At 37.5% G+C, this 19,465-nt stretch overlaps 1 long non-coding RNA gene across 1 annotated transcript in view; it reads right to left on the bottom strand.

Annotated features, from left to right (window-relative positions):
• Positions 1 to 405: 405 nt before the first annotated feature.
• Positions 406 to 19,465, bottom strand: part of LOC116959066 — a 186,166-nt gene continuing 167,106 nt past the window's right edge. The window contains exons 5-7 of the long non-coding RNA XR_004405618.1: positions 6,544 to 6,604; positions 6,377 to 6,429; positions 406 to 1,743 (exon numbers count right to left, since the gene is read on the bottom strand). This is a non-coding gene — a long non-coding RNA (uncharacterized LOC116959066). The remainder of the gene's footprint in view (positions 1,744 to 6,376; positions 6,430 to 6,543; positions 6,605 to 19,465) is intronic.

Raw genomic sequence — 19,465 nt, 5'->3', positions numbered from 1 at the left:
GATTTATTTTTTCCTTCCTTCTTCCTTTCATTCTTCCTTTCTTCCTCTTCCTTTCCTTTCCTTTCCTTTCCTTTCCTTTCCTTTCCTTTCCTTTCCTTTCCTTTCCTTTCCTTTCCTTTCCTTTCCTTTCCTTTCCTTTCCTTTCCTTTCCTTTCCTTTCCTTTCCTTTCCTTTCCTTTCCTTTCCTTTCCTTTCCTTTCCTTTCCTTTCCTTTCCTTTCCTTTCCTTTCCTTTCCTTTCCTTTCCTTTCCTTTCCTTTCCTTTCCTTTCCTTTCCTTTCCTTTCCTTTCCTTTCCTTCCCTTCCCTTCCCTTCCCTTCCCTTCCCTTCCCTTCCCTTCCCTTCCCTTCCCTTCCCTTCCCTTTCCTTCCCTTTCCTTCCCTTTCCTTTCCCTTTCTTCTTTCTTTCTTCTTGTGGCCATGGCTGCAATATATCAAAATGTCAGCTTTCTATTCAGAAAACAACCAGAAGTTTGCAAAGTTCCTACTGTTTATTTTTCTTAAAACAGATTTTGCTGTTATAACAAGCTGGCACAATGCTGAGAAATAATGTCAGTCAGCAGTCTGCATTTCAGTTTTTTCCTTTCAGTTTATCACAGCTGCTCACATGTCAATCAAAACCACTTGTTATGAATAGATTTGATGCCTACAGAGATTTACAAATCCAGACCCCATGATGCAATCCAGAGACCCCAGTGGAAGGATATAACATATGGAAGCCAGGTTTTGGTGAACCATAACAGCTCTGCCTACCCCATCCAGATGTTTGCAGGGACACAGATATGTCAGACTCTTCCATATCTCAGCGTATCATATTGTCAAATAGAAAAGTCTATGAGAAAAACTAGTCCCATATGCCTGTAACCTTTCTGAAGCCAGATAATGCCAAGAATACACAGATTTACAGTCCACTTTCAAATTCAAATATGAGTCTGCCATTTATTTACTCTGTAAGACTACATGAGATTCTGACTTGTATATTCCAAATGCAAAAGAAAATGTACATGTATTTTTACAGGACTTACTTATAAACAACTTCTAACCCTCACCTCAAGAGTTGCTTATCCTGCTAACACCCTTACTCCTGTATATATATGATATGACTTTATGGAAACTTTCATATTCAGGGAATCAAAGTGAGAGCAGGGAATGAAGTGTAGGTTCATTACAGAAGAGGAGAATTAGGAGGATTTTCATAGTACTAAAATTTTTAAAAAGACCAGTTCTTTTCTAATTGTCACAGATGTTTTAAGTTTAAAATATAGTAAAAATAAAAAAACTGAGTGAGATTATTATACATCCATGTCTGTGGTGAGCAGCTCACGGGTCCTCCAGTTAATGGAGACAGAGAAACACCTCTAGAAGGGTAATTCTATTTATTCTAACAGGGAAGTTCAAGATTATATTTGCCTCCTGTGAGTACACAAAGAAAGTTTAGGATAACTCATTCAGAAAGATGCATCTATTTACAGGCAGACAAACACATTCAGCTTTAGCTGAGATGAACCTTACCTTTATTTTCCAACTTTCCATTACTTTTATCCTATTTGTTTCCCTCACATTTCTCTTCCATATTCTTGGCTACCCTCTGAATAACCCACATTCCAAAACAATGCCATATATTTGACCTTCAGTCTCTTCTTGGGGTGGTTCCCTTCCATTCCAGAGCTTTCCCCAAAGACATTTTAGTCCTCATATCATTCATTCTTTCTTCAAAGCAGGAGTCAGTTCCACCAAACACATACCTACAGAGGGGAGGAAGACATTACGGAGCAGTCACCCTATTAGCATTGGTTCCTGTTGCGCAGATACTCTTCCTCCCATCTACATCACAACTGTGGTATGAACTGTAAAGTACTGTACAAGGAATTTGTTCTAACAATTGTAAGTGACTAGTATTGCACCATTCTAAATAACAAAGAGGTAGAGAGTTTCTCCATCCAGTTAACAAAAGTCCACATTCTATATCATACTGGCCTCAAAAACATGAAAAAATTGAAACCAATCCCTACATAGAAAGGTCCTTCTAAAATATTAGATAAAGTGCTGTCTGGGTTGCATGCAGGTACAAACTCCCAAGAACACTTACGAAGATGATATCACTGTTTTATTTAATAAGCTTCTTTTTAACTGTTAATTTTGCTGGTTTATTTTATTAGAAAATTGTCCAAAGGAGAGCTGGCAACATGTTAGCTATTATTGCCTCACCTTCTCAGAAAAGTCCTATTTTTCTGCTTATGACTTTCCTGAACTTTACCACACCAGCCAGTATTTTCTATGCTAGGAGTATACATTCAGATGCATGTGGAATGGAGGGAGAGCACAAAGGAAGGAGGTAGGAAAAAGAGAAGTCTCTGCCATCGCTACATATCAATTTCCTTGAATGAAGGTAAGAGAAAAATAAGTTCTTTTTGCCAGGTCAAAATGCTCATACAACTGATTCCTTGATAAAGGTTTGTGCTTCTGTACTTTGAAGCAGTGTTGGGAAGTTTGCAAGAGGAGGAGAGATCAGTATGTCAGGTATATAAACCTGCCATCCCTATAAGAAAATCTCAATGCTGAGTCTTTCTAAAATGTCAATATTCACACACTATTGTTTTTAAAACATGGAAGAAAAAATATTGTAAGGTTCTGTTCTAGTCTGTGTGTGCTGCTGCAGATAGTCTAAGACTTCAGGTAAGAGCAGGGATGGTTCTGCAAACAATATTCAGTCTGCTGATGGTGATGTGAGCCTCTGTAGGGAAGTAGTCTGTGCCTAAATACCTGCCTTTCACCCATCATACACACATTGAAACGCAGGCAATGTGAAGCTTAAGATGAAAAATCGTTGTTAATTAAACATCAATGGAGTGATAGGAGTCGACAAGAGGGTGGTAAATTAGAATCAGATGGAGATTTACTTAAAAAAAATATATATATAAATGTTGCTGCCCACCATGATCTTAAACCCAAGACTAAACAAAAAATATTGAGTTTGGTAGTAATCACATGGAAATCTTTTGATATAGGCACATCTTACTTCTATTACCTCCAGTGAGACCTTATGGTGGTCCTTATATGAAGGGGCCTTATAAGAAAGATGGAGGGAGACTTTTTACCAGGGCCTGAAGTGACAGGAGAAGGGGCAATGGTTTTAAACAGAAAGAGGGTAGATCTAGATTGGATATTATGAAAAATTTTTTCATTATAAGGGTGGTGAGACACTGGAACATCTTGCCCAGAGAAACTGTGGATGCCCCATCATTGGAAATATTCAAGACCAGATTGGACAGGCTTTGAGCAACCTGATCTAGTGATGCTGCCCATGGTGGTGAGGTTAGACTAGATGATCTTTAAAGGTCCCTTCTAACCCAAGCTATTCTATGATTCTATAATTTGATGTCTGGTCCAAATGACAAGCTCCTGGTAGACCTGTTGGTAATGGTAGATTTACCAGATTGACCTGTGTTGCCCACCTATATGTCTCAGAGCTTTCAGTGATCAACAGCACAGTTATGGAATTTCTGTTTCAGGTGCCTATTCTGCCTCAATTTGCTGCTCTGCATATATGTCTGCTGACAGAGTCTTGAATTGTATGATTATTTTCCATTCAGTGTGTGAATCAGCAGGATAAATGAGTCAATATTTTAATTTTCCTCTCAGCATTCATGGTGCAGTTTTAAGCCCCCTTTACTGGGAATCATCCAAACCTTGCACAGAAGATAGAATCAGTCATTACCTTATGAGCATTTCTATGGGAACGCCTATACCATACAATGAAGAGTGGTGTTAAGACTCTTTGGAGAGTGCTACCTGAGCCAGCTCTTGAACCAGAAGTTGTGTTGCCACATCAGCAGGGTGATGCAACTGAACTAATTATCTTCATTGAAGCCAGAGCTAACTAGTATGGGTGCAGTATGGTATCAACATGGCTTTTTTTTTTTTTTTTGATACCTGCATAGCTATCCATGGTATGAATATTTTGGCAATCTCATAGCTAGCTGGAGCAGCTTTTCTCCATACTCTATTGTGACGTAAATATGTCTAATGATTCTTATTACCACAACACCAAGTAAGATATACACATATACAGGGGCAAAGCACTTTCAAGATTGAATCTTGCCACTTCACCATTCTTTTAAACTCATTTTTAGAATCACTGGCCAATTCTTTGCAGTTGCTCCTTCCCACAAATGAACCTAAAAGCACTTCCCTTCAGAAAAATTAAATTAATTTAGAAAGTTTAGACTAAGCTATTCTGGAGACTAAAGAATAAGTTAAAAACATTTTCAGAAATGATCAAGCAAATTTTCAAGATATTAAGCTTCCACTAAAACAAATCTTTGCTTTCTTTATTTTTTTTTTTTTTGCTTATTGTGAGATTAATATACCTCTCAAAAATTTTAGTGATATCATTTCCTTTCTGAAAAAAGTTGAAGTTCTAAGGACTGTGGTGATTAACGCTAGCTTTAACTATCACTACACTATAAGAAAACCATATAGGCAAATATATGAAGATATCAATTATTACAGACAACGTCTGTACTTTAGAATTTAGTATTTATGTGGCAGTGTGACTAACAGATAGATTGTGCCCATGCCATATACTACCAAAACACATTAGAGCTTTTCTATTAGAGACAGAAATTAGTCATGAGCCAGCAGGTTTGAGAAACACAAAGAGGTAAATTACAAAGCAATATGCAAGGATTTAGCTGCATGACTCCCATTAACATCAATGGGATTTAACTGTGTGACTCCCTGTGCACCACTTTGCAAATTTACCCTAAATTGACTAGCGTAGTAATTCCTGGACAGCATGTAGTGGGGAAGTGACTGCTTCTGTAAACACAAAGGATGGTTGATTCTCAAATATCTCTATGCTGCACTCAACAAAGAAACATTTAAAAAAATATTTTATTCCCTACATCACAGGAGGACAGGAAATAAAGACACAAACTCAGAACTGCTCCATAGGGGACTCCAGTTCCAAAAATGTCATTTAGGGAAAATAGAACTCTGTTAATGATCTCTGATACTGTCAGGTTCCTGACCTGCTGAGCCTAAAAAATCTGATCCACTGGTACCACATAGGAACTGAGGCAGCAAATACAGGTAATTCCTTAGTACTAAAGGGGTTCAAAAATGCAAAAGAACATATGATTCAAGTATTCTCTTTAAGATTGTTCAAACTTCTTTTATTCTTTCATTATTAGGTAGCTAAAGGTTTCATTATTAGGTAGCTAAAGCTAGCTCACATTTTATTATCTTTGCATACTAGCTTGAACAGTTGTATTCTTGTCTGAATAAAAGAGTACAGATCTTGACTGTATCATGTATTTCCCAAAGCAGAGCACACAAGTTAAATAAATACAAGAAACACACAGTATGTGGGACAGCAGAATATTAGCATGCAGGTGCTGTTCATTCATGATTTGAAGGGGATGGAGATACTCGATGGAAGCATTTGGAAAAGTGTTAGAAGTCATATTGGAAGCAAAACTTATATCCCTTTGTTCTAACTGAGAAGTTATTTTTAGATTTTCAGATTTACCTTTAGTTTTCTGTTCTATAAAAACAAAACCGTATCTCTCCTTGTTTTTTCATTCACCTCCAGTAACACAGACAAAAGCAGTCTCGCGGCTGTTTCATTCCTCTGGCTTTATGTTTTCCAAGTGTTCAACAGTAGCTGGATTTTTCAGATCTGGCTGTTGGAGAGACCTGTGAAAGGCCTACTGGCATGGTGAGGGCAGTCATACATGTATACGCCTATAGTGTCACAGGAATATGTGTATATTCATCTGTGTAAAATTTAAGTTCTATTGAAGATTGTGGCTTTGCAAATCTGAGGTGGAAGTGACCACAGCATCCATTCAGTTCAGTATGAGCCATGGAAAATAGTTTTCCAAGATACTTCCTGGACCACAGTTTCTCTTAGAAGAAAGTAGTGTTTGAAAGTCAAGGCTGAGTCCTGCAAATTTTTCCATCACCCCTGTATTTGACCCACAGCTCATGCCAAATCACTGTGAAAAAATCCACCCAAATATCATTGGCAACCTGACCATATCAAATTTGTTTGAAATCAGCCCTCTAGTCAAATCTTGGTCCCAGCTAACTCTAGCACACAGGGCTTTTAAAAGCTACCTCTTCAAGAAAGATAGAACTTGAAGACTGAGGAGTCAAGTAGACAGAATTAACTCAGATAGATAGCATGAAAATGCCCTCTTTTGCTCTGAAATTATGGGAAAATAAGTAGATTTTGTTTCATTATTTGAAACAGAGTTTAAAGCTTTTAAAATTACATTTTCAAGCATATGCAATTTTGTTTCCATATGTAGTCTTTAATTTGTTGCTTGGCACCACCCAGGAATTTCAGAAAAAAATCAAGCCAGTACCTACTTTCTCTGAGGAAGTCTGGATCTGAATTTTCGTCTTCAGTATCTGAGTCTTTGCTGTGATACAGAAAGAATATGAAGGAAAGAAAAATGTCTGAGTGAAGGGGATATTCATTGTTTTCATGTGTATTTCTGACCATTCCCTAGGACATAGCAGAGATTTTCAATCACCTTAATCTGATTCCATTTCAAACTTATTCTTCTGGTCACCAGTAAAACCAGTGATTAAGAGCTGAAAGAGAGTAGAAAAGGAGAAAAAAACCCACACTGAATATGAAAAAGAAAATTACTGCTGCATAGTTTGTGGTATTCAAATATTCTTTTCTTTTGACAGAAGAAAGAAGACATTGATGACATCTCCCCATCTTTTAACATATAATTCATCTGATTCATACCAAGGACATGCTTTACACAAAGTGATCCAGATGTGCTCTTCTACTGTATGTGTAAATGTTGTTGCTGCCAATGACCCTACTCCTCAATAGGCAATCTGATAAAAGTCAATTTGAAGATAGTAATGTTCTTGGAGAGGCAGTACTGTAAATAATAAATAGGACTGAATCCAATTGTCCCATTATTTATTTTAAGAGAGTAGTTTCAATTTTCTTCTGAAATGTGGGATTCTTAAGGCCAAACATTCCTGAAGAAAGTATCAGAAGGTTTTTTTATATTTTTTTTTTCTTTCTTTCAGGAGATGTTTTTTTCAGCTACTCATGCAACATCAATATCACTGCCATAAATCTCATTCTATATAAAGCTTGCTGAGCAGTTCTAAACTGTGGCAGGTACTTTTCAGTACCCTTGGTAAGAACCAGCAGAGGCATATGAGGTGAGATGAAGTACCTCACAGAACGATGTTGTAAACCTCTTGCACAAATGCAAGAACAAAGGAAAGCGGAGAAAAACAAAGCTAAGATATTCTGGTTGCATTACTCTTTCTGGTAAATTTTCATTATGTTGCTGCTTATATCGTACCAGTTTCCAAGAGTCCCAGTAAGAATCTGGCCAATCTCTTGGTACAACATTAAGATGGATATGAAGCCAAAAACCCCAAAAGAAGGGGCTTAGAACTGTGTAATAAAATGTATAGATGTAAAAAGCCACAGACACAGATACGTACAAGTTATGTCTAAGCATGCATCATTACTAGCCTGTTGCACATTTTGTAGAGCTCTCCACTCTATAAAATAATTGTTTCAACAGGAAGATCCAATTTCCTCTTAAAACAAATTTTCTAGTCCTTCAATATTCTCAGAGTGAGAATATGGAGTTCAGGTCCACTGAAATGAATGAAAAAAAGCTGATAAATTACAGACTTATATGGCATCAGCTTCCTTCCATGCTCTTCTTTCAGTCTTTTTTGGAGCCTCGGGGAAGATCAGCAGGTATCTATTTCCACCCTGTATTATCTAAGGATTCTCATTTTCATCTTCCCATTTGAGAAGTAAGTAATACTTCTGTATCACTTAGCTCCTCTATTAGCACTGAATCTCCTGAGCCCCTTTAAAGTGGATTCTCAGATTAAAATCAGCTGTCCTCACAGTCTCTTCATTCAAAATGCACTGAAAAGCACTGAGAGGGAACTGTATGTTGGATAATTATCCTGATATCTCAGCACAGTGAAAGGATACACGTATCCCTTTCATGTCTGTGTCATTCAAAGGGGTTAGCAGTTCAAGACTGCTCACTGATTCTGATGCTAAAAGCGAACCTATCCCAGACTTGCTGTTTTTCAAAAAAACTTAAAAAAAAAACCCAAAACTTAGTGTATCTTTATTAGTATAACATCACTGGGAAAATATATAAAAACAAAAACAATTCATCCACCACTCAAAATACAACTCCTGTTGAAAGAATATTCCTTTTTTCCCAAGCATCTTCCTTCCCCAATAAAAACACTCCAGTTGACACTGGAATGACCAGTATAAACCCTACATTCACTTCTGCTGATAAATTGGTGTGATGCAGCATGTGCGTAAGCACATGCACACACGTGTATGGGTATGTGTATACATAATCAGGCACTTCAATGTCACTTTCCATTCTGAAACTTAAGGTGCAAGAATGTATGCTGTGGATATTTAGTTACGCCCAAGGTTTTCCATAAATCCAAGCTGATTTCCATTGTCAGCAAGTCCTTCTACTGTCCTTTGTCTGGCCAGTGATGTGTAGCCAAGTGTATTAATTTTAATGGCAAGCCTCGTTATGACCAGCTTTGTACTTAGAGCCCTCATTCCTGGATTAATGCAGTTACAAAAGACATTCTGCTTTATTTCTTTATTTTTCCTGAGTGTTTCTAGTCTTCATGCAAAGAGCAATTTGGAGGGAAAAACTGAAAATGTGTTTCCAAGAGGTTGAAAAGCATAAATATGAATATCACCTACTTAGCTGAAAGTAGTCTTTGAAATGTTGTAATTAGTTGCTATATCTAAACAATTAGCTTGTTGTATTGATAGTCATTCTTTAGCCATGCTATGATCTATTGAAAACCTGGCCTCTGACTTCTGAACACTTGCAGCTGCAGAATATGTATAAAACCATATGGAAGTCAAATCAATCCAGAACATCTTATGTTTAACTGCAAGCAAGAGGATTCCTGGATTTCAGCTTTTCTCAGCTAATTGATTAAAAAATTCTATACTTGTTTTAAATGTCCCCTCTTCTTTGCTGTGACTTACTATACCTTTCTTGTGTAAGAAATACATTTGTTTAAACCTGGCCATAGAAGAATGACACACTCAAAATTTAGTTTTCTGTACCATCAGACAGGTGCCTTGTTTCTTGTGGTAGAGAACTCACACTGCTTGTTCATAGAGCTGGGTTACAGTTAATGAATACTTTCTCACCACCTGATCAGCAGTAGGTACAAGAGAAACTGGCTCCCTACCAGCTTCCTCATTTTTATTTCCTCCCTCCTTCCCCATTGCCTCCTCACTGTCTATTGTCACAAGGAATTAAGTAAGTTCCAAAAAAACAAGCTCAGCAGTCTCCAGCAGGAACTGAACCCAGTCATGGGCAAGAGCTTGAGCTCCCAGGGATGCACCAATCTGCAACCCTGTTGCAGCAGGAGGATGCTGGGGACCTTACCCTGTACTGATAACAGACAGCCCATCCACTTGACAAATGACTTTGAATATGGTGGTATAAGCATCATCTGACTTATAGAAATATAAACTGAATATGTAGTTAACCCTTTTATGGGCTGGGATTAGCAATAAAGATACATTGAGATATACTCCTAAACATCACTGTTCCTAGATCTCCAGACCAAAGGCTTATTTCTCAGTCAAAGCCATTGGCACCTAGAAACTACATATATTTTTAAAATGTATTTTGGGAAAGCAAGACTGGATTTCTACAGCCAGTCACAAAACAAATATAGTATGATGGAAACCCATCCTTGAGCTGTTTATGTATTATATATGCCTCATTTTTCACAGAATATATCTGCTGTCAAAAATCAAGAGTTCAGTCTATTATAAACCTATTGAAGTATTCTGTCTTTTCCCTAGTAAGACTACCACGAAGTACTGTACACCATGTGTGGCAACTGTTTTGAGACATAGAGACCTGTTGACCAGAAATTCAAGTAAAATATTTCAAATTCACCAATTTATAAATTTCAGATAAGAACAAAAATTAATGATAAAAACAAGTGAACACTATTGTTAATAGATTCAAATCTTCCACCATGGATTTACATATCTTTTTATTATAGCTGTGCCAATTCCTCAACAAGAACTTAGAAATTATCTTTCTTTTCAGTTTCTGGAGTCTTTCAGTAGCATCATGAAAACTCTAAAACAAGGACTTCTGTATCTACTTTATAAAAAGTTATTTGGCAAGTGTCTTTCAGTAGCAGGAAATAACTGTTAGCTGATAGCAGAAAATCAACATGCCTAGTGTTCTGGTCACAAAAATTACTATGGTATTCATCAGGTAGGAGAAAAAGAATTCATTTGTGCTAGTAACTATGCCAAAAACAGTTGATACTGTAAAGTCTGAAGGAGCACACACTGTATGCATAGCTTTTATTTCCCTGGAAAAGTTACAATCAGATAAAATATATTCATTGGCTTTAAATCTCACAGAAAGCTATCCAAGACAGTCATTGTAAATCTATCATTCAGTGATGTCTGTTATATTTTACCGAGACTTTGATTTTCATATCCATATACAGCTTCAGGTGGAGACATTTTGGCTAGCATTAATGTGATAACATTAATAGCCTTCTTGCACCATTTTTGACTGCCTAACAAAATAATTTATTACTTAACTTCAGGAAGTTATAACACAGAGAACAAACTTGTAAGTTACAATCCATTAAAGCTTTGTACAAGTGTTTGGATTTCTCAAATCATGGGCTGAGTATCCAAAGCAAGGAAAAAGACAACAACCTATCTGCTTGAAACAAGAGAACTTTTATCATTAGAATGATGGTGAAACTTCCAGCACTGACATCACAGATCACTGCTGCCTTCATGCATTTCAATCAAAAAAAAAAAAAAAAAAAAAGAGAGCACAATAGGAAGATAAACCAGAAAGTAACTTGCCTGACTGACACCCATAGTAATGAAATGATAAATAATAATTCACCGGGTGTGTTGAAAGATTACTGTAATATTCAGTGCCCTATATGCTACCTTCAGCATAGAAGTGGGCCAAAAATTATGAGGTGCAGTATATTGGTAGCCAAGTATTTATGTCCTGTGCTGTTGATGGAACTTTTGAGCTGCCTCCACTGCTTTGAGACAAGCTTTGACAGATGCAAGCCACAGCTGTACACAGAAGTGCTGCTACTGAGCTTGGAAATTTTTCTAACACAGATTCTGCCAGCTTCAAAAAAACAAGGTTCATTTATGGAGAAACAAAGCCATCTGTGTCATACAGTGTACTGGGGCTGGTCTGTAAAATTTTCTTCCATCAACTACCTCAGTACTCTACAAGTTGTAAACTAGTCTCTAGAAAGACTAACCTCTTTGCCAAGGTTACATCTCTGAGCTTTATGAGAGAAAGAAAGATTCCTTCCATTGTGAACTGTCATGTTTTGCAATTGCTAATTTATGACTCTTCTGGGTATGTTGCCATAATTCTCCCATCCCATATTTGCCTAATTTAGCACTCCTGACTTAAGCAAATGTTCATTCTACTTCCTGTAGTAGTTCTGCCTGAGAAAAGAGGCCTGAGTAGGTCCCAGGAAAAAAAAAAAAAAAAAAATAGCAATAACGTAAATCTCACTATGATGGAAAGGCTACATTCCTTCCACACTAAAACTAATCAGCTGAAAACTACTTTAGTGTGCATTGCACTTGAGAGTGTTTCATGTGTGAACTTGAAAAGCTGCCTGACAGTGGTCAGAAATATGTTTTGAGACATCAGCTCTGTGAAGTAACAGAATTATGTGAAATTGTGGCTGGAACAGCAAAGCAGATAAGAATACCCTTGAACTTGGCTAACTTCTGAAGTAGCTACTCATGCCAAACAATCCCAGCTGGTTTTACTGCTTCAGAACTATTGTAAAATATATATTTTGAAAAATCTTTATTTAGGGAAAAAATCCAACTAGACAATGACTTCTGCATTTCAAGAAGTTTAAATCTTCTGGTGATGCTCCTGGTCTCTCAAATGAAGAAATCCTCAACATATTTACATCTAAGAGAGAAGATAATCATGAAACTGCCAAATTTTAAGTTCATTTTTAGTTAGTCAACAGTTTTCAAATCTCATTTTTACTAGGACACATGTTTAAAAAAATTTTCAAAAGGAATTCAAGGAAAATTAATTGTATTTTAATTAACTTAGTTTTGCCTCTTCAAGACAGCTATAGCGTAGATAAAAGTTATGGATTTATTCTCTAATTATAAGACTGAAGACAGAACTTTTGTCAATTCTGGAGAAATATTGGAAAGTTTAAGCAAGCAGATTTTCAGTGAAATATTCACTCTTTGTTAGACCCTTACATCTCAACGGGTTACAAGCAGACAACAAATACAGCCTCTGCCAAACAAAACTTAAAAGCCACAAAGTCACATTTCAAATCCAACAACAGCACCCTTTGCAGGGAATTGTTCCTGTAATAGCCTCTAACATCAGCCAGTTGGCACAGGCTGAAACAGTATGCAATGGCTTATTTTACACAATTTTGAATGAAAAGACAGCACTCAGACTCCATGACTCTGAGTGATTACTTGTGGGCTCAGGTTAAGGCTGTCTGGTCCTCTAATAACTACCAAAAGCTTACAAAGTGCTAGAAAATTATTTCTTACAGCTTGTGTTACCATTAACTACATCTCAGGATATGAATAAAACAGTAATATTGAGGCAAAATAAAGCTTTGTGAGATGGATCATGCAGAAAAAAAAGCCCTGGAGAAACTAAGACATAACAACATTTAGTCCAAAGTTTAAGTTTTGTTGCCATTTAAATCAACTCCTCTGAGCAAAAGACTCATTAAGAAATTGATACAAAATATAAGTAAATTCAGAACAAGCCCACAGTGTATCCCATTAGTCTTTTAAATGCTTAGAGATTAGACTAGGAAAACTTCAAATTTCCCCTTTTTTTAAGGGAGAAAAAAAAAACAAATGAGGGCCTACTGGAGACCCTATAAAGCCCCTGATTTCCACATCTATAGTTACAGCTGGTGACAGCAGTGCAGGTGAGAAAAAAATGTTTGGTTTGGGGGTTGTTGGGTTGTGGGTTTTTTTCCCAAATGCTTTCTTTTATATCTGAATAAGATAACTTTTAACAAGAAACCCTTTTAGAGACAACATATTGGTTACAATTTACTATTTATCAGTGAGGATTGTCAAATCCAGAAGGAAACTCCACTGAAGAGTGAGAGACTGCAGAACCGGCTAGCATGTGAGAGCATGTTTTTCCACATACTCACACAGTGTGCACCTTTATTCCCATACTTTTACAGTATATTTATGAAAAAGCCTTTGCAGCAGACATTTTGTTCTTGTAAATCCTGAGGAAAATAAGAGATGTTTACTCAAGCATTCTCCAAGGCTTTACTTTCCTCTCTTCTCATTGTCTTCTTTAATTTAAAATAAATATTTATTGTGAGAAAATGTAACAGTGTATCACAGATTTTGCAACAGATCTGAACTACATGAAAAATTTTTTTTATCATAACACTAACGGCACTTGTCTCTGGTTAAGGAAGTAACTGATGTCTCTGTGGGATCCATATAATAGAGATCCCTCCAGGAACAACTGGAAGGCAGGTGACTACCACTCCAACTGTTTATGACAGGTCATAATTATTCAAGGAAGGAAGATAGAACAAGAAATCTCTTCCTTCCCAAACTTGTCCCAGGAAAAAAAAAAAAAAATTAAAAAAAAATATTGGCTATTATCTTCAGACAGGAGCAAAGATTTGGCTTCAGATAGGCAAAACACTGCCTGTCACCCTCACGAGGAATAATGATTGTGCAAAACCACCTACATGTCTACAGTCATTTTCTGCATAGTATCAAATGATGCAACACACTGAGTTTTTGCAAGTTCTTTTCTCAGGGACCCAAGAAATCTGACTCAGTAAATTGCTATTCAGTTAAATCAGTCAAAATCACAACCAGTGAGTGCTAAATAAGAGAGCTGTCTAGGAACTTCTCCATATTTTACCAACTTTTCCTTGCCTTTCCTTGCAATTTCCACTGTCACCATTTTTATTCTTTTATAAAAATCCTTGAGAATGAAACCCCACCTAAATTCATATTTTTGCATGCTTATCTCTTCTATGTAACTGGTTTTAAGCAAACTTTCCACTGCAAGAAGGTTTTAATACTGACAGTCTTTCTGAGGATGGACACTGTGACAGGAGGGTAGATAATAAGTTGGCTGCAAGCCCACCCTGTCTGGGTGGTGAGAGGCAGAAATGCTAAGCAAACACGCCCTGCAGTGTGATGAACAGGAATACATGACATAAAGATAAGCTCAACCAGGCAAGTATGCAGGCACTTGGGCTTTCAGGATTTGTTCAGCTGGGGTCAGAATCATGACCTTGTTCAAAAGTACTCAGATGTCAATTCACCGAGAACAGACACATATAGAGGACCAGACAGTGATCTGTCTGTATAAGAATACAAGAGTGTAGAATTTCTCATGGGCATAGAGACAAGTCATTATTAAAACAGAACTATCATGATTACATGCCAAGAAAGGAAATATTTGGATGTCTTAAAGAGTCTAGCACTTTTTCACACATACAGAAAGAGCCATTTTAAATAATGCTTCCAGTAGCTGTTGGACATCCACAACCCCAAGTATCGGTCTCTCTCATCTGTCCTCTGGCCTTACAAAACATCAGTTACCTGAGGTTGCACCCCCTACTTTTTATCCCAAACTTGCAATACTACTGTATAATTCTCCTCTATCAGTAGCATAGAAGAGCAGATATAGAATATCCAAACAGCAAGACCATAAAGGACATTAGTATCAAGGAACATATTTATATAGTAATTCTAATGTACAAGTCTTGAATACATGACAAAGTTGTATCACCTGCTGTGTTGACTGCCCCTATGTGTATTCTGAAAACAAAATAAATAATTAAGTTTGCCATAGGTCCCAGCATGTTATGCTCAACTAAATCACCTGACATATAATGTAGGTTTTGACTGTACAGACTGTTTAGGCTGAAGCATCCTTACCTCATGTATTAGAGTTTGTTAAGCCATGTTAACTTCATCATGAGCCTAAAAATCCTGGGTCCAGACCATGTTGTGAAGAAAGCTGTTTGCTTACAGTATTTAACACTGTATTCATAAAGGCCTTGTACTGACACATTTAACAATGGCAATCAGATTTTTGTTCTGTGATTAGTCCCTAAAATTCATTAAGGCAGAGCATGGAGCAAGATACTACAGATCGCAAAGTGTAGCAGAATCTAGCTCACTTTGATAGATAAATTGACCAAATACAGCATCATTGTAAGTCTGCTCCCAAGTCATCTTAAGAAGAGTTGGATTTGCTGCAGTATGGCAGATGATAACTTTTTACACTCGTGAACATGAGTCACTGCTCTTTCTGCGACACTCTCTCTCACCAGGAGTTGCTGAGAGCACTCCCAATCTATGCTGTTAGCTGATATACATCAAGCAGCAGCCTGACCTTTTGTGCCTTTTCCCTCCCCCAAGAAGCATTCTGTGCCCCCCCACACAAAGAAACACAGGAGCCCAAAGGACAAAAATAACAAAACATCCCAGGGAAGAGCAGACAAGAACCTCACACAGTGATCACCTTACTTTGATCAGAGCTTCATGCACCACTTACAGATGCCTAAAGCCAGTGTGTGTTTGTGACCCCCATATCTATTCACAGTTACTCAGCAGCACACAGTTTTATCCTGCAGTGGTCAAGAGGACAACACGTATTTGCCCACTTTCTCTGACTTGGGCTTTTGCCTTTATTGATTATGATCAGCTGTAAAGCCTGTGAATTCTGGGTGCTCCAGGGGTTTTCTTGACAGCTAACTAAGCCTGAGGCAAACACAGACTCATGCAGCTCCAAACAATCCTACCTGGGTTTCTTCCTCCTCCCCCTTCCACCATGCACTGCATTTAATGGTAATTGTTTATGATAAGGAGATTGTAATTAGGAACATGCACTGGCATAAGTGTCCAGCATTGCATATGCCGAGCATGTGCCACCAGCACAGTCAAGATACCTCCAAAGATTCTTTTAAATTTTTATGATTTTCTTACAGCAGATAAAGAATGCCCTTCCCCCTATGCACAAATACATTTATGCAGCTTAACTCCACTTTCTTGTGACAGCTGATTCAAATACATTCCAAGTTACTAATGCTGCACAAACAAACAAAGTTGTTGGTTCTTTCCCAGTACATAGGAGACAAATGTCACAGAACTCAGCACAGTGAACTTTTAAAATAGCAGTCAAGCAAAGAAATTTAGGGCTGAGCATATGCACAGACAGCTAGCCAATGTCTCATTCCCAGCTCAGTGTTCATCTGTGGATGAGAGACAGTGTGCTGATCTTGCCTTTGTAATTGCTGTACATGCTGCATAGATCATTAAAGGATTTCAGAATATATATAATATAGGAATATAAGGAGAAGATATGCAGATTATAGCATTCCCTTACAAGCAGACACAAAGAAGACAACACCCCTGTAAGAAGCGGAGTTTCGGGTTTATAAAAGACAGAAGTGGGAATGGTAATTTGAGTTTTGTTAACACTCTTTCTTTAAAAGTTGCTTATTCATTCAATATATCAACATGTTGACTCATTCCTGCTTGGCTAGAGGTAATAGCTGTACTCTCCCATGCGTTCAGATTTCAACCAAATTAGAGCGCAAGTTAGGAATCTTTGCCCCTGGCTGACAGTCTTACACAGCTGTCAAGACAGCAGAAGGCTTTCTCCAGGTAAATGAGAGATCTGAATTGCTATGGCACAGTTCCTGCTAATCTTTTATCTGATGCTGCCATCAGTGAGACCCACCAAGGAAGAAATACATGCCATGGCCACAATTATACATACTCCGTTATTTGAGTTTCCTTGCAAAATAATAAGCTTCTAGGGAAAAAAAAATGCTTTATGCAACTGACAGAATTAATGCCTCAGCCATTTGGATCTCACTGTAAATATAAAGAACAAAACCACTCCAGTTGCATATTTTATGGGATCAAGAGAAGAAAAAAAGCCTTTTTCTAAGCTACAGGCACTTGTATAAACATTTTTTACAGTTATTGATTGATCTGAAAGATGGCTACTCCCCTCCATCAAACAGATGCAATCACCATTTGGAAGAGGATGGATTTCACAACAAACTATCAGGCAGTTACAACCTCAAAATTTTGTCATTCTACCTAACTAAATGTAGCTCAGTAAACATACGTGTCGGAGAACCTCAAAGGCAGACTGTGCATTACTCAGTCTTTATCTACCAACCTATTCCATGTCATATAGAGAAACCTAGCCAAGAGCCTAGAAATGCAAAGAAGCCTTTTAGGATTTCCATAAAGATCAGGAGGCTTGTGATATTTCAAGTCCACAAAACATAGAGAAAGATCCCAGAAAGGTTTCTGGGCAGTACTGCACAGTCTTCATGGCAATGTCTGAAATAGCAGGTGAGCACACTTCTGTACAATATCATTGTCCCAAATCTATCCCCAGCCAGGAGACATGACAGAAGAGAAGAATTTGCACTGAAGCTTCAGATGATATGCTGTAGTGGCCAAGCAGTTGGTTTTCAGATGGCTTTTCACCATGTGTGAGTTTGGAAAATGCTGAAGCAGAAGAAATATATCAAGAATATGTTTATTAACTACATTATGATTACCTTTTTCCCCTCTAGCAATGTTACTTAATTTATCAATCAGCTAGTGTGCTCCAATAAAATGTTCATTTTCAAGATAGCAGAAAATGCATGCACCTGTTGAAGGTTATGAGAAGAACAGTATTTTGAATTTACTTAGATACAACTCAAAACAGCATGAGAGGTGTATGACACTTACATTGAAGTACCAGTTGCTGTCATCAAAACAAAAGTTTCTCCTATCTGCATATAGGATATTTGCTTGAAACAAAGTGAATTGATCATCTTGCAGTGCAATGTCTGAGAACTAGATTTCATCTCTTGAAGTGCTCTGTTGTGGAGATTAAAGTGCACATAGGCATAGATTCACCCCACAATTTCAGGCTCTTAAACTATGCATGTAAATTGAAAGCTCAGTTGCCCACAACTTTTACTAAGAAAGGAAAATGCCAGAAATTAATTTTGACCTTTTGCTAGCTGACTTCATCTTCTAGAGGTACCTGTATTCTAGCCTAACAATTAGACCTCTAATTTAGGCATCTTGTGTTTGGAAAGTCATCAAGCACCTGGAAAGAAGGAGGATGAAACTGGTCTACATTGAACTTATGTTAAAATACTACAAAACTTCTTCCAGCATGCCTTTTCTGCTGTGAAGATCAGTAAAGAATGATTTGGTGCACATCATACAACCTTTTGCCTCTGTGTTTCCCTCAACTACCAAGGCATTAACAGTAGTCATCTCTCACTTCAGAGCAGAGCTGTGGTTCCCTGCTTCTCTCTACACACTAAGATAACAGTTTCAACCAATCCAGCTCTTACAGCAGAGTTTTTCATCAAGACAGTCAATACAGGTTTGCCTTCCTTGGCGGGGGGGGGGGGGGGGGGGGGGGGGCAGAAATCAATCTTAGCTATTATGAGAAGTAATGTCTAAGCCATGATAAACAGCATTACATAATAGAAGCAACCTTAATGTTTAGGTTGCTATTCAATTATGAAAGATTATGACCTTTTCCTGAGATAGCTTTACAATGGAAGCCTTTGCTGCAGACCTTTGAAATTCATCAGAGAAAGCCTTTGAGCTGAAAAAGTGCTTTCCCCTCTGTCTTATAAATTTCATTCAATCTTATCTGCAATCTCAACTGTTAAAAAAAAATAACAAAAATCACATTTCCTTTCTTTCCCTTGCATTCACCAGAACATAAGAACAGCTGCACTAAGTCAGCCTAAAGGTCAATCTAGCTCAGTTTCCTGCCACTCTGACAGTGGCCAGTAGCAGATGTTTAGGGAGAACTTATAAAATACGGGACTTACAAACAGTGATATTCCCCTGTAAACCTCCCAGCTTCTGACAGTCAGCAGTTTAGGAACTTCCTAAGCCTAATTTAAAGCCCACCATTCTATATATATAATTAGACAGTATATTCCCCATACAGTTTGCATCTATCAACATGAATTCTGTTTGCCCAGTCATTCAGTTCTGCAGTTCTTTAGACTCCTTTTTTTTTTTTTAATGACTCTGAACAATTTTGTAACATCGTCAGTCCTTGTCAAGTCACACTTGTCCCTTTCCCACACTATTTTGTATAATACCTTAAGTGCTACAAGTTCTGGAACAAGTCTCTGCGAGACTCAACCAGTAATCCCATGCCATTCTAAAAAAAAATGACCATTTATGCTCATTCTTAACTTTCTTGATAATTTTCATCCCATGATAGCTTTATTTCTTTAACAAGCTTTAGTAAGGACTCTTGAAAAAGTTTGGTTTTAAATCTTCATACACAAGATCAACCAGGGCAACCCTATCCA

Source organism: Tyto alba, unplaced genomic scaffold (genome assembly GCF_018691265.1).
Source record: "Tyto alba isolate M040663 unplaced genomic scaffold, T.alba_DEE_v4.0 Super-Scaffold_38, whole genome shotgun sequence".
NCBI classification, from domain to species: Eukaryota; Metazoa; Chordata; class Aves; order Strigiformes; family Tytonidae; genus Tyto; species Tyto alba.
Note: the sequence above shows the minus strand (reverse complement) of the source record. Positions and strands in the feature narration are given on the sequence as shown.